Source organism: Capra hircus, chromosome 6 (assembly GCF_001704415.2).
Source record: "Capra hircus breed San Clemente chromosome 6, ASM170441v1, whole genome shotgun sequence".
NCBI classification, from domain to species: domain Eukaryota; kingdom Metazoa; phylum Chordata; class Mammalia; order Artiodactyla; family Bovidae; genus Capra; species Capra hircus.
In genome coordinates this window covers 115,560,438-115,574,964 of record NC_030813.1, presented here as the reverse complement: position 1 = coordinate 115,574,964, position 14,527 = coordinate 115,560,438, and the positions used below count along the sequence as shown (strand labels likewise).

The following is a 14,527-nucleotide window of genomic DNA, read 5'->3' as shown; positions in this document are numbered from 1 at the left end:
GATGACCTGGCCAATCGGCGTCTCACAGTCCCAGCTCACCGAGGAAGAAACCAAGGCTCGGGCTCCTCGCCTACAACCATGACCAAAGACGAGAGTTAGGGTTCAGCTCGGGGGGACTGACTTCAGTTTGGGCTCTTGACCCTGGCTGCCCCCCCTTTTTACATCAGCATGCGAGCAAATACCAGTGTAGAAGCTGACCTCCCCTGAAGCATTCTTGCTAACAACAATTATCCACCTGCTTCTCAAACGGCCTGTCTCGATTCCTAGGGAGCTTCATCTCCCACGTTGGAACATTAAGTCCAGGAAGCAGGACAGCAGCTCCCCAGATGACTGGGATGCACGGCTGTTGAATAATTTACAATGGAGTGAACAGCATGCAACGTGTAAAGCGCCCGGCTTTGCGTTTGGTGATCATGCAGGCTTTTTTGTGAGGGTTCCTTTTAAAGGTCAGTTTTTAAGGTTTTAATACTTTAAGCCCAGAGATACCAAGAGGCCAGGCTGCAGAGACGCGGAGCAGATGCCCTGGGTCGGTCCTTGGGGGGCATGTCCATCTCAGCTCAGCAAGAGCCAGGTCACAGCAAGGCAGCCATGTGCCCACAAGGGATGGAGATGCACCTATGGCTGAGTGCTTGGCAGAAAACAACAGAATTCCGTGAAGCAGTTATCCCTCAAAGAAAACAAACCCGTGAAACAGTGAAGTAGCTCTTGGAATCAGGAGATAGAGCAAATATAAACAATCAGGAAAGAGGAGAAAAAGAGAGGAAACGAAAGACTGCACACTTAAGAATACAAAACACCTCAGGAAAACGGGAACACAATTACTACTCTCGGTCGGATACTGCTAAAAGGACGTGGAATTCCAGAAGTAAGGCAAAGTTGAAGACCTACAGCGACGCTGATGCCATACTTACCGCCTAAAGAGAGCCTAAGACACCAGCTTTAAACTCATCCAGCTCCACTTCCCTCCACGAGAAGACACCGCAGGGCCTCTGCCTCACACTGTGCTTCCTCCTCCCTCCGAGGGACGGGCGAGCGCGGCTCAGCTACAGAGGAGGGGGCCACCAAGCCTGCGCGCCCCCGCAGCACGCAGAGCAGAAGGGCCCCGGAACCGGACACCTCCCGGGCGGCCTGAATATTTCATCGCCGTCCCCGGCGCCCCTGCTACGCCAGGCCTCACCCAAGCAGCCCCGCTCGCCAGCCCTCTGCCTTTTCTCCAAGCGGAGAAGAGAGTCTGGACTTAGCAGAAGAGACACTTCTAAATCACAAAGGTCCATGTTACTCGCTCAGATGTATTAGTGTTACGCCTTTCTGATTCTGATGCTATATAAAGTTTACATTGTGAAAAATCCACATGGTAACCAATGAAGAGAAGCAAATGTTTGTGATCTCTCTCATCTAAAAGAAAAACAATAAAAGTGTAAAACACTGCAAATCAGCTATGCCTCAACAAAAAATTTAAGTTAAAAAACAATTATTTTTTAAACCTAAGACCTCTGACGAGCAGGTGCCCCTGGATGGGTTGGCACAGGCACTGAGGGGCCAGACTCCTGCAGCTCAGGGGACACGAAGATCCCATGCTGTGGCCAGGTATCCATGTCCATAGATACTGCTCCCGAAAACACGGGCGTCACTGGGGACCAGGGACTCTCGCTAGCCCTGGGCATTGCGCTCCCGAGCACACGGGTGTCACTGCAGACCAGGGACCTTCTGCTAGCCTGGGCATCATGCTCCTGAGCACACGGGTTTCACTGTGGACCAGGGACCCTCTGCTAGCCCTGGGCATCGTGCTCCCAAGCACACGGGTGTCACTGTGGACCAGGGACCTTCTGCTAGCCTGGGCATCGCGCTCCTGAGCACATGGGCGTCACGGGACCAGGGGCCCTCTGGTAGCCCCGGGTACCACGCTCCCGAGCACACGGGCGTCACTGGGGACCAGGGACCCTCTGCTAGCCCCAGGCACCATGCTCCTGAGCACACGGGCGTCACAGGACCAGGGGCCCTCTGCTAGCCCTGGGCATCGCGCTCCCGAGCACACGGGCGTCACAGGACCAGGGGCCCTCTGCTAGCCCCGGGCACCGCGCCCCCGTGTGCCGGGCGTGATGGGGACGCGGGGATGCGTGCGCTCTGGACTAAGTCTTTGACTCCTGTCACAACAAAAACACTCTCTACACACGAAGGAATTTCATAAAGGTCTCAATTAAGGAAAGAAGCAGCTTCGCAGAAGGCAGGCAGCCAGGCGGCCAGACAGGTGGGAGCCGGCAGGGCTGATCGCGGCCAAGGTGGGGGCGGGGCTGCTGGCACCTGCAGGAGCTCACACCTGCGGGCCCCACCCCAGATGCCCCCAGGGCCCCGCCCAGGCCTCAGTGCCACCTGAGCAGGCCTAGCGTCAGCACCCATGACCATCCTGCACGCTCACTGGCTCGTCCACCCAGGAACCGGCCAGGGGCCGCTGCGGCGGCAGTATGCATAGTCAAGTGACCAGTGATGGCCTGTCCTCCAGGGCCGGCCACCCTGTGGGGCAACAGGCCAGTGCGACCGCACTCGGATGCTGGGAGCACAGGAGGCCCCGTAGCCCTGACCCCATCTGCTTTAAAAGCTGCTCTTTCCGGAACCTGTCCCCCCACCTCCCTCCGCCGCTCCCTGGCTCAGTCTGCCCCGTTCCCCACCTGCCCCAGACCCCTCAAGCCTGCCCGCCCACCACGCGACAGTCGCAAGAAGCAGCAGAAACATCAGCTTGGGCCCATGAGCCACAAGGTCAGGACACATGGAGGCCGTGAACCCAGAGGCCTTGACGGTCCAGAAGCACTATGCCAACCAGGAGGCCCCTCGCTCCTACCCAGCCCCTCACCCGGCCCCCCACGGCCAGGCCTGAGTGGGAGGCGGGTCCAAAAGCGGGTGCCGAGCTCCTCCAGCCGTCGGAGGGCAGACCCCACCCGCCAGCTCCGGGCTGGCTCTGGGCACCAGCCTGGCCGAAACCGGCTGGGGAAAGCAAGCAGGACAGGCGGAAGCCACAGCGTCTCAGGGTCCACAGCTGATGGGACTTCAGGGACATTTCTGACTCCAAAAACAAAATCTGCTTCAATAACCTTGAACCACTGCAGCTTACACCGCCTCAGATTCCCTTCCCATTAGTCTTTGACGTTCCCTTTTTATCTCTAGTAGTTTGCCGCTCAGTCGTGTCCGAGCCTTTGCGACCCCATGGACTGTAGCCCACCAGGCTCCTCCCTCCGTGGGATTCTCCAGGCAAGAGTACTGGAGTGGGTTGCCATTTCCTTCTCCAGGGATCTTCCCGACCCAGGGATCGAACCCGGGTCTCCCGCATTGCAAGCAGACGCTTTAACCTCTGAGCTACCAGGGAAGCCCGGTATTTATTTCTGTTTGTGGTTTTTAAACCTGGCAAAGGAAGGATATAAATGAAGTTACTGGGTTTAGCAAACAAATATAAAGGACATTCCGTTAAATTTGAATTTCAGATAAAAAGACAAATAACTTTTTACTCAAAGTAGGCCCCAAATATTGCCTGGCAGGTTTTATCTGACAAATCTAAGTACGAAGACGGCCCCGTTTCAGGCCTCCTACAGGACACTGCCCCCCGCCTGCTGCATGACGCAAGAGGGAAAAGCCGCGGAGCGCTGCACTGTCCTGACTCCGTTTTCTTCAGAGGGGCGGACGGGGGGCTTCTGCAGCCTGCATCTCCCTCTGGCGCTCTCAGGGAGACACGGGGTCCCCAGTGCCCACGGGAACCCACCCAGGAGGCACGGGCGCAGCAGGGCACGTGGCGGGAGGCACGTGTCCACCTTCCTCCGCCCCCACCCACCCCTGCCCGCAACCCCACAGGGCTCCTCATGTTCCAGGTCCACGGTGTGCTGGGCTGACAGTGGCCCCAAAGTCGTCAGGTCTAATGCGCAGAGCCTGGAAGTGCCCCGGTGGGGAAAGGGCCCTGCAGACGGGCCTGCAGGCAGGTTCTGAGAGAAGGAGGCCGTGCTGGCTACCCACGGGCCTCCGTCCATCACACGCGTCCTTGTAAGGGGGAGCAGAGGGAAAGGGGGCCCGGGGAGGCCATGTGAAGACGGAGGTGGGCCCTGGGGCCCCAGGAGCCTCCGGAGGGCGTGGGCACGGGTGCGGGCGGGCCCTGCCCACACTTCAGGCAGGGATCTGCATCCAGAAGAGAGAAAAAACCTCCACATCTGAGGCCCCCAGTTGGTGGTACTTTGTTACGACAGCCGCAGGGCTCAGGGGCCTCTCCAGCCCCCGCCGCTCAGCCCCATGGTGCGGAGCAGCCTGGCTCCTCAGGCCCATCCCTCTGGGCCAGACTCCAGGCCTCAGGGGCAGACGGCGGTCTGGGCACCTCATGCTGCCCAAGTACCTCCAGGTAAAATGTGTCCCAGGCCGGGCTCTGTGGAGCCACAGGCTGGCACCAAGTAGGGGCTGGACGCAGATGCGCCACGGGTGCCCACCCGCTCAGAGCAGCCAGGCCAAGGGCACCAGCAACGTCCCGCAGGCCACATGGCCACCGGCGTCTCACACTCGCTCCCCTAGCTCACCCGCACGGCAGTCTCTGCACTAACCACGCTTCACAGACGGAAACTGGCACAGAAGGGCAGTGCTGAGGCCGGGCCGGACAGCAGGGCGGGTGAAGGGCGGGCACCCAGGGCAGCGATCTGGGCTGGGCCGCTCAGCCCACAGCAGCAGAACCGACCCGTCAGAGGTCAGCGGACAGACGCCCTCCTGACCCTCGGCGACCTCACCGGAGGGGGACAGTGAGCGGCACACAGGGCCACCGCGCTCACCGCGCCATCTGCACCCCAGGCAGGTGCGTGGGGAGCGCAGCCCTGGGCGTCCACCGGCCCTGGAGGGCTTTCTCCTGGGCTACAGTGGTCACTCCCTGGCTCCCCACTTCTCCAGACCAGCAACAGTTCAGCTCCGAGGGCAACGCCCAGACCCGCAGGTCCCCCAGTGAAGGGAGAGCCTCACACGGCCTCCTGGCCCGGCTGGGACACGCTACACAACCCAACCACCGCGGGGGCTGAGCGCAAGGGGGCGGGTGGACACCGGGGGTGCTGTTCCCTGCAGGAAGAGGGCCGTGTGGGGTGCGGAAGGGCACTGGTGTCTGGGCACATCCGGGGCTCAGCCGGACGCTGCACTCCTCCAACTTCGGGCACAGCACTCCTCCAGCTTCGGGCACAGGACCGAGTTGGGCCCGGAGGCGGCTGCAAAGGGAGGGGCATCTCAGTATCTCAGACAGGAGGGAGCTGGAGAGAGGACGACCCGAAACCTGGGGGTAAACTCTTCCAGGCCCTGGGGAGCCCTGAGCCCCCCGGGCCGGGAGACTATGAGGGGCCAGCAGCCCCAGCACCCCAGAGACCACGGCGGAGCCGCCTGGGTCCTCACAAGTCAACCCGCAGGACAGACCAACGCCTTCAGGACAGAGAGCCACTCCTGCGGATGCTGTGATGCCCAGCGCACAACCTCGTACTAGAGGCTCAGGGAAACAGGAAGGCATGACCCAGTCAAGAGACAAAGAGGCCAGGGGAGCTGATCCTGAGATAAGCCAAGAGCTGAAGTCACAGGTCAGGACTTTGAAGCAGCTAGGACAGTGTGTTCAAGGATGCAGTGGGGACACAACCACAGTAAACAGGTGGCCTATTTCAGTAGAGAAGTGGAAACTATTAAGAAAAAAGAAGCAAGTGGAAACTCTAGAAATTAACCCTACAGTAATTGAAATTTTACAACTCATTGAAATGGACTTAATTTGGATTGCAGATGGAAGAAAAAAGAAAAAGAAACAAAAAATTTTAAAATTGGAACCAGGCCTGAGTGCCCTGGGAGACAATAACAGACACGTAATACAAGCACCAGGAGGAGAGAAGCGGGGCGGGGGAAGCATCTGAATACACCATGACGAAATCTTCCCCAAGTTTGGTAAAACAAAATCACAGACTTATTTATCTAAGAAGCTCAACCAACCCTGAACAGGATCAAGTCAGAGAAAACCTTCCCAAGGACATCACAGTCCAAGCACTGGGGGTCAAAGACACAGACAAGAGCTGGCGGCAGTGTCCCCACGTGACACACGGCGGTTACGACGGGCTTGACACGACGGCTGACTCCACCACAAGACGGAGCGGACCAGTCAGAGGGCCGGGAAGAGAACCTGGACTCCAAGCCAGCAAAAAGGTCCTTTAAAGTGGAACAGAAATGAGCACGCTTCAGATAAACCCAAACTGGGAGGATTTGTCACCAACAGGCAAGAAATGCTAAAGGAGTGTTCCAAGCTGAAGAAAAATGATACCAGATGGAAAGTCAAACCTATACGGAGGAAGGGAGCACAACAGAGACGGCGAACACTGGGTAAACGTTTTAAAACTATGATCTTCCCTCTTTCAATCTCTTTAAAGTGCACATGACTTTTTAAAGCAAAAACTGTAACAGTGTCTCACGGCTTAGAGCACGTGCAGATGTAAGACGGACGAGGACAAGTCGCTCAAAGGCGGCACAAAGGGAGCGTGCGTTACTGCCGCAGCACACGGCACTTACATTTCAGCTAACGTGTTGCAAAATTAACCCGAAACAGACGGCAAAAAGTTAGGATAGGCGTTTCAGACCACTAAAATGATGCCAAGACGCAGTACTAGAAAACACGTGTGTACTCATTACAGACACACACACACTTGGTACACGCACCCACAGATACAAACGTGCCTCCCTGTGTGAGCACACACAGACACACATGCACTCAATTAACCCAAAACAAGATAGAAAAGGGAAAGCAGCAACAGCAAGAAAAACGTAGGGCAAACGGAAGCAAAGTGACCCGAGTCGGCCCTGTTAATATCCACGTGGAACAGAGCGAAGGGAGAGTGAGGGGCAGGCGGAGTCAAGAGGAGGCCGGAAAGGCGGGCCAGACGCCACAGGCCCTTACAGGTGAGCGACAACCACCTGGGCGCGCCTCATTCTTCTGTTTACTCTGTCTGTAGCCTCATATCTTCCACAAGCAACACTTTTTAATTAGTATTAATAGTGTTCCAAATATTATCTATAATCAAGTGGGCCTTAGGAAGCATCACTACGAACAAAGCTAGTGGGGATCGTGGAATTCCAGCTGAGCTATTTGAAATCCTAAAAGATGGTGCTGTTAAAGTGCTGCACTCAGTACGTCAGCAGATTTGGAAAACTCAGCAGTGGCCACAGGACTGGAAAAGGTTACTTTTCACTGCAATCCCAAAGAAAGGCAATGCCAGAGAATGTTCACACTAGTATACAATTGTGTTCATTTCATATGCTAGCAAGGTAATGCTCAAAATCCTTCAATCTAGGCTTCAACAATACACGAACTGAGAACTTTCACGTGTACAAGCTGGATTTTTAAAAGGCAGAAGAACCAGAGACTGGTTGTGTCCGACTCTGCAACCCCACGGACAACAGCCTGCCAGGCTCCTCTGTCCGTGGGATTCTTCAGGCAAGAGCACTGGAGTGGCTGCGTTTCCTCCCCCAGGGGACCTTCCCGACCCAGGGGTGGAACCCGCACCCCCCACCTCCCCTGCGCTGGCAGGCAGGCTCTTCTCTGCTCGCGCCTCGAGCGGGGCAGGCATCAAGCAGGTCAACAAGAGGAGGAGGGGGACCAAGGCTTAGGCCAGCCCCAGAGTTCCAGCCTCTGAATAAAGGGGGTTCCAGGGAGAGCCCGGCACTGAAACAGAGCAAAGCACAGGGAACAGGCCCAGCCTAGGCTGAGCAGGCTGCCTCGCCCACTCGCGATGGGGGCACGCCGTCGTGCTCTGACGGTCCAGAGCTCAGGGAGCAAGGGCTGCTCCTGGGGGCCTCCTGGAGCCAGATCACAGAGAGTCGCCAGGGCGTCTGCTTCCCACCAGAGCTGGCAAAGTGCCACGGACCGCACAGCAGCGGCTTCGACATTCTGAGAAAACACGCCTCGGGGGAATTCTATACCCAGCTAAACTACAAGTTAGCTGAAAAGCAATTTTCAAAATCAAGAGCAAAGGAAAATTCCAGATGAGGCTTCTTGGCTATCATGAACATGCGCTTCCACAGAGCCAGGGTGAGCCCAGACTGGGAAGAGAGGTCCTGAGCGCAGACACCTGTGGGCACGCCGGGGCCAGGACAGAGCAGGGCAGGAAGCCGGACCCGGAGGCCAGGGGCCACCACAAGCGGGGAGCCATAGGCCTGCACAGGAAAGGGCCTGTGCTCCGGCAGCTCGCTCCAGAACAGACGGGCGAGCAGCAGACGCTGGTGTAACCAGTGGTGCAGCGACTGAGCCAGGAAATGAGGGAGGGAGCGTCACCGCCTCGGAGGGGAGAGCCCGGGTCCCGCACCTTCTAGAGAACTCACACACACAGACCAAGACAGCAGCTTAGCTGGCAGGAAATGCCTGAGGAGACGGGAGCTGGGGTGCCTGCCCAGGAGATGCGGACAGCAAGACAGGAGAGCGCCTGGCGTCTTCATTCTTTAATCAGTAGGCTTAGCTCCCCATCTAAGTGTCCTAGAAGGGTGGCCAAGACCACAGCAAGGGACAAAAATGAGACGTAGGGAAAAATAAATACATAGCAGCGTGTGTCAAAAAAAAAAGAAAGTCAAGGAGGGACACGTGGGATATCACCTGATGCCAGGGCTGGGGATGGAGGAGGGAGGGAGGCCACAGGAAGGACAAGCCGGGCATCTCCTTTGCCTCGAGCCCACGGTCTCGGGGTTGAATCTGCTGAACCCCCAGGAACCACAGGGAAGCTTGCTTGTTAAAACTGAACGTGCCCGTGGTTTGAGCGTACTTCGGGGACTACAGCTTTTATTTTCTTTTTCTTACATTATTTATTTATTTATGTAGGCCGCACCGAGCAGCATGCAGGATCTTGGCTCCCCGATCAGGGATGGGACCCAGGCCCCCTGCAGTGGAAGAGCACAGTCCTAACTGCTGGACCACCAGAGAAGTCCCTGGATGGCCAAAGGAGCAGGTAACCACCACCCCTAAAAGTAAACATGAGCGATCCGCCAGCCGGGAGCACCAAGCCAGGCTCATCTCCTCCCAGGGACTGCTGCGGCCTCTCCTCCAGCGCTGGGCAGGGATGCACGAGGCGGCAGCAGCAGCGTCCCCTTGGGGGCGGGGGGCAGGGCAGGGTGCGAGACAGCTGCTCCCCAGACCACGACAGGAGAGACCCCAGTTCTTGCAAGAGTGGCCAGGGCAGTCCACAAGGACACCAGGCCAGAGGCCCTGGAGCTGTGAACGCCCCCGCACAGGCAACAGGGCCTTGGCAGGCGTGATGCCGCTCAAGTGCCTGTGCAGGGAGAGGGCCCAGGTTCCACATGCAGGCGTGACCATGCGTGTCCTCTCGGGAGGGACGCAGAGCGAGGAGCCAGGACAGAAAGAGGGAAGCAGGAGGCAGGGAAGGATGGCGCGGGCTGGGTGTAAGGGTGTCCCCGCGAGCCGAGAGGACGGCCGTTTCTGCTTTTAAGCCACTAGGCTGTGGTCCTTTGTTGCAGCTGCCACGGGAAACTCATACAGGTGTTAACCAGAAAGTAAAATGTTTCTGTGAATTCCACCAAATTCAAAGGAAACGCAACACGCCATGGCTTCACTGTGTTCGGGTACTCGCTGGACAGCCTGTGTCGAGTCTTAATGATAACACTGTTCTTCCTTCATCCTGACTCTCGCTTGACCCACTTCAGAGAAAGGCAAGCGTCTAAAGGCAGTGTAATCAGAAAGCGCCTGTGCTCTCTGCTGCAGGAGCCCTGGACCTCCCCGCCTCCCCCGCCCAGCGCGCCCTGCAGGCTAGCTGCCTCCTCGGACAAGGCCAGCCGGTCCTGGCCTCCCAGCCTGCAGCTGCTCTTCTGCCTGGTCGCTGGCCCTTTCCTGGACGCCCTCCTCCTAGAAGAGGGGGAAAGGAGCCTGCCCTGAAGCCTGGGGTGCCGGCCCACCCAGCAACCGCTGCTCACCTCCTGACCCCGCACAGGATGCCACCACCCACCCCGCCCCAGGTCTGCTCCACACGCCAGCCCACGTTCCCCTCTCCCAGAGGCGGTCACCCAGCACCGGGGTGGACACCTCAGCAATGGGCTTGTCCTCGTCTGAGGAGCATCCCTGAGGCCCAGGCCGCGTCTCCAACCCACAGCCAGGACCTCTAGGCTCAAGAGCACCGGGTTGGAGGACATTCTGATGAAACGTCCCACTGCGACGATGAGTCCCTAAGGCAGGGTTTTAAACACCTTCTCTCTTCTTGCTCATTGCCTGCTGCCCAACGCCTATCCAGGCACTTGTCTCAGACCTGGGGTGGGGGGTCTCCGGAGGAGCAGTTCCCTCTCTGCCAGCCTCACAATCCGTCTGAGGGTCCCACGGCCTCACAGGCGCCCTTTAACCACAGCACGTGACACTGATGGACACTGACCACTCAGATCCACTCACAATCCTGAGCAACCCCATGGTTACAGGCAGGTCCTGCTACAAACCCAGCTCTGCAACAGGGAAGCCGAGGCACAGAGCGTGGTCGCCTGCCCTAGGGTCTGTCTTCACCCACAACTCCAGGGCATTCCGTCTACACCCGCAGCTCTGGGCCACTCCGTCTACACCCACAGCTCCAGGCCATTCTGTCTGCACCCGCAGCTCCCGGCCACTCCGTCTACACTCTATACCCACGGCTCCGGGCCACTCCGTCTACACCCGCAGCTCTGGGCCACTCCATCTACGCCCACAGCTCCGGGCCATTGTGTCTACACTCTACACCCACGGGTCCGGGCCACTCCGTCTACACCCGCAGCTCCAGGCCACTCCGTCTACACTGTACACCCACAGCTCTAGGCCACTTCGTCTACACCCGCAGCTCTGGGCCACTCCGTCTACACCCGCAGCTCCAGGCCATTCTGTCTACACTCTACACCCACGGCTCCGGGCCACTCCGTCTACACCCGCAGCTCCGGGCCATTCTGTCTACACTCTACACCCACGGCTCCTGGCCACTCCATGACACCGCAGCTCCAGGCCATTCCGTCTACACCCGCAGCTCCGGGCCACTCCGTCTACACCCGCAGCTCCAGGCCATTCTGTCTACACTCTACACCCACGGCTCCTGGGCCACTCCATCGACACCCGCAGCTCCAGGCCACTCCGTCTACACCCGCAGCTCCGGGCCACTCCGTCTACACCGCAGCCCAGCATTCTGTCTACACTCTACACCCCGGCTCCTGGCCACCCATCGACACCCGCAGCTCTGCCACTTCGTCTACACCCGCAGCTCTGGGCCACTCCGTCTACACCCGCAGCTCCAGGCCATTCTGTCTCCTCTACACCCACCTCCGGGCCACTCCGTCTACACCCGCGCTCCAGCCATTCTGTCACACTCTACACCCGCTCCTGGCCACTCCCGACACCAGCTCCGGCCATTCCGTCTACACCGCAGCTCCGGCACTCCTCTACACCGCAGCTCCGGCCACTCCAGTCTACCACTCCGGGCACAACTTCAGGTTCTACACTCCACAACTCCAGGACCATCTTCTGTTCACACTCACAACTCCAGGACCATTCTGCACACCATCTCCGGCCACATTCCTCACACCCAAAACTCCGGGCCACCCCGCCTGCGCCCGCAGCTCCGGGGCCTCGCAGCGTCCCCAGCCCCTGCCCTGGGCCGCAGCTCGGAGCCCGCACCGGGAAGCCAGCACAAGGCTGCGTCGCGGCGCCGCATTCCCAGAGCTGGGGTCTCGGGAGGCGGCCTCTGGTCAGACAATGCGGCCGCTCGGGAGGTCGGACAGGAAACTCGGGAGCCCGTGAGGACTCGGCCCGCGGCGCCCGCCGTCGGTGGGCGTCGCAGGCCCGCGCGCTCGGCCCTGCCTCGATCCCGAGCCCTCGGGTCCCGCGGCCGCCCCTCCGCCCGGCCGGAGTCGCGCTGGGGAACAAAAGGAGGGCGGCGGCGGCCGGGCGGCCCGGAGGAGTAGGACCCCGAGGCGCCGGCCGCCCCCGGCACTCTCCGCTCGGCCGGGCGGAGCGGGCCGCGGAGGCCGCGAGCGCGCGCCCCTCAGAAGAAAGAAAGCGGAGGCGGGGCGCCGGCGCCCGGCCTGCAACCTACCGGCCGCTCGCTCTCCGGCCGCGATCCGCTCCGCCAGCGCGCGCAACGGCCACAGCCGCCGTAGCCCGGGGCCGGGAGGGGCGGGGCCGATGAGAGGGCGGGGAACCTGCGTGGGCGTGGTCGAAGTGGGGGCGGGACTTGTGGGCGGGGCCTTTGAAGAGGTGGTCCATCCTTGGTGGGCGGGGCTGTCCTTGTCTGGACCAATGAAGGGAGAGGTCGAGTAGGGCGTCGCGGTGGGCGGGGCCTTGGCATGTCCGTGAAGGAGCTGGACCTCCAGGAAGGGAGTGGGGCGGGCTTGGCCTCCAAGGCTGTGGGCGGCTCTCAGGACGCGGCCGGTGTGCGCGGTCTACTGGGCGGGGATGGGGCGTCCAGTGGACAGCATGAGGGAGGAAGGTGGAAAAAACCGAGGACGGAGCCCGAAGGGGCAGATCTGGAGGGGCGGGGACGCCCCCCAGAACTGGGGCGGGACTTCCGCTGCCCGCGCGAGGTGGAGGGTCCGGCTCTGGCTGTAGACGCCCTGCGCCCCCCCCAGCCAGCGCCGCCCGTATCCCTCCCGCCCCGGGTGCCCTCCTACGCCCTCCACCCGGTTTCCGAAGGCGCGCTGACACTTCTGCGCCCCACATCTCGGGGTCCCCGCCCCCTCCTCTCGACAGCCTTCCGCAACCTTGAGGCTCACCAGACCCTATTCTGCCTGGGACATCATTTTATTTTTGAGGAAGGGAAGCGGAACGGAGTGTGGTGTCCCCAACAGCACTCAGCCACCCCCTAGTCCCCCAACAAGAGGGAGTGGGCAGGCAGGCCAAGCAGGTGCCCAGCTCCACCCCGCTGTCCTGGAGGTCCCAGGGGCACCTGCTCCCTCCTCTCTTCCTGAACCCGGCTTGTTCCCAGGAGGACCATCCAGGGTTACCGTCCCTCCCACATCCCGTTGTCTTCCTCCTCAGCAATCACTCCTTTGGAAATTCCGATTACCGCTAGTCACTGACCTGATAGCGACCTGCCAGAGCATTTGCAGGAAACAGTCGGCTGGGCATTTACTGTACAAGCCAAGAGTAGGAAAGATTTAAGCTCAGGACTCCTGGCTGGTCAGACCTTGACTCTCAGTTGTTAGGCTGGCCTCAAACCTGGCCAGAGCCTCCTCGCTTGTAGGATAAATCATCGCAGACAGATATTAATACACCAGACATCGCACTTCAAGCCCTTTCACTCACGGTAGAAAATCAGAAAATCTTACCTGATGCTTCGTCCTCCCTTCAGTGTTCCCAAAGCGGCAGCAAAGGGTAAACTTGGCACTGCCTGGCTTGTTGTCGGACATGTCTTCCCCTTATATTTGCAAATGAAATTCCTCAGACAGAATCCTGGATGTGACCTGTGTCGGCAGGAGTGTGTTGACCAGTGGGAGGGACGAGCTCTGCCCAGCAGAGGGCAGGAAGCGTGAGCTTTCAGGCACTGAGGCCAATGGTCTCTACAACAGCACAGCTACGGACCATATCCCCCCAAAATTCACGTGTTGAAGCTTGTCCCCGAATGTGACGGTATTTGCGGTGATGAGGTCATGAACATGGAGTCCCGTGAACAAGATTAGTGGCACATACAAGAGAGACCCTAGAGAGCACCCTCATCCCCATGGGCCACAAGAGAATACAGACCAGAGACACCTGTCTGTGAATTAGGAAGCAAGTCCTCACCTGACAATGGATTTGCGCACGACTTGACCATAGAATTCTACCCTCCAAAGGGTAGAACTGAGGTAGAAACCTCTGCTGTTTCTGGCCACCAGTCTGTAGTATCATTGGGTAGCAGTTAGCGGGGTGGATGTATGATCTTCCAGAAACGCCTAGATTCGCTTGGCCAACCTGTTCACTGAGCCAGCAGGGAGCACCAGGTGCCACTTGTCAGCTGGGGCTGTTATGACAGACACCACAGACTGGGGGCTGAGACAGCAAGTGTTTATTTCTCACATTTTTGGAGCCTGAAGTTCCAAGATCAAGGTGCAGACGGATCCGCGTCTGTTGAGGGCCCTCTCCCTGGTTTACAGACAGCTGTCTTCTCAGAAGGTGGAGATCAGAGAGAGAGGACAAAAGCTCATATCCCTTCCTGTGCCGTTCTTGGTCGCTTAGTGGTGTCGGACTCTTTGCAACCCCATGGATTGCAACCCTCCAGCTCCTCTGTCCATGGGATTCTCCAGGCAAGAATACTGGAGTGGGTTGCCATGCCTCCTCCAGGAATCTTCCCAACCAGAGATCGAACTCAGGTCTCCCCAGTTGCAGGCAGATTCTTTACCAGCTGAGCCTCCAGGGAAGCCCGTCCCTTCCTGTAAGGGCACTAATCCTGCTCGTGGGGACTCCTCTCTCATGGCCCGATCACCTCACTAAGGACCGCCCCCAACACCATCAGCCTGGGGTCAGGGTTTTAACACCTGAATGGGGTGGGAGCGACAGTCCAGAGAGCACAGCTGCAGCTCTGAC

The 14,527-nt window shown here is 59.2% G+C and overlaps 1 protein-coding gene across 3 annotated transcripts in view; it reads right to left on the bottom strand.

The window, feature by feature from the left end:
- RGS12 (regulator of G-protein signaling 12) overlaps positions 1–12,115 on the bottom strand; it is a 122,346-nt gene extending 110,231 nt beyond the window's left edge. For all 3 annotated transcript variants that reach the window (XM_018049799.1, XM_018049800.1, XM_018049801.1), the window contains exon 1: positions 12,063–12,115. The gene's annotated coding sequence lies outside the window, so the exon portion shown is untranslated. The remainder of the gene's footprint in view (positions 1–12,062) is intronic.